Source organism: Odontomachus brunneus, unplaced genomic scaffold (assembly GCF_010583005.1).
Source record: "Odontomachus brunneus isolate Ranch 3 - 2012 unplaced genomic scaffold, Obru_v1 Obru_scaffold_280, whole genome shotgun sequence".
NCBI lineage: Eukaryota > Metazoa > Arthropoda > Insecta > Hymenoptera > Formicidae > Odontomachus > Odontomachus brunneus.
Window position 1 is genome coordinate 128,481 of NW_022639730.1, and position 228 is coordinate 128,708.

Consider the following 228-nt stretch of genomic DNA (forward strand, 5'->3'; position numbering starts at 1 on the left):
AGTACAATCGTACGTCCTATCAACGTTACGATCAGAGCATTTGCGGACAACTGTGTCTACGTTTCCTGCAGACAGTTAACAGCCGATTTAAGACCCAACGTTTTGGGATCGGTGTCCAGTAATCGTTTTGATCTCTGACGAAGATGTCGCTGACATTTACACTCACCAGCAAGAGTAGCACTCTCGCGGGAAGCTACTTTCCAGCCATAGATCTGAGCGATGGCGATT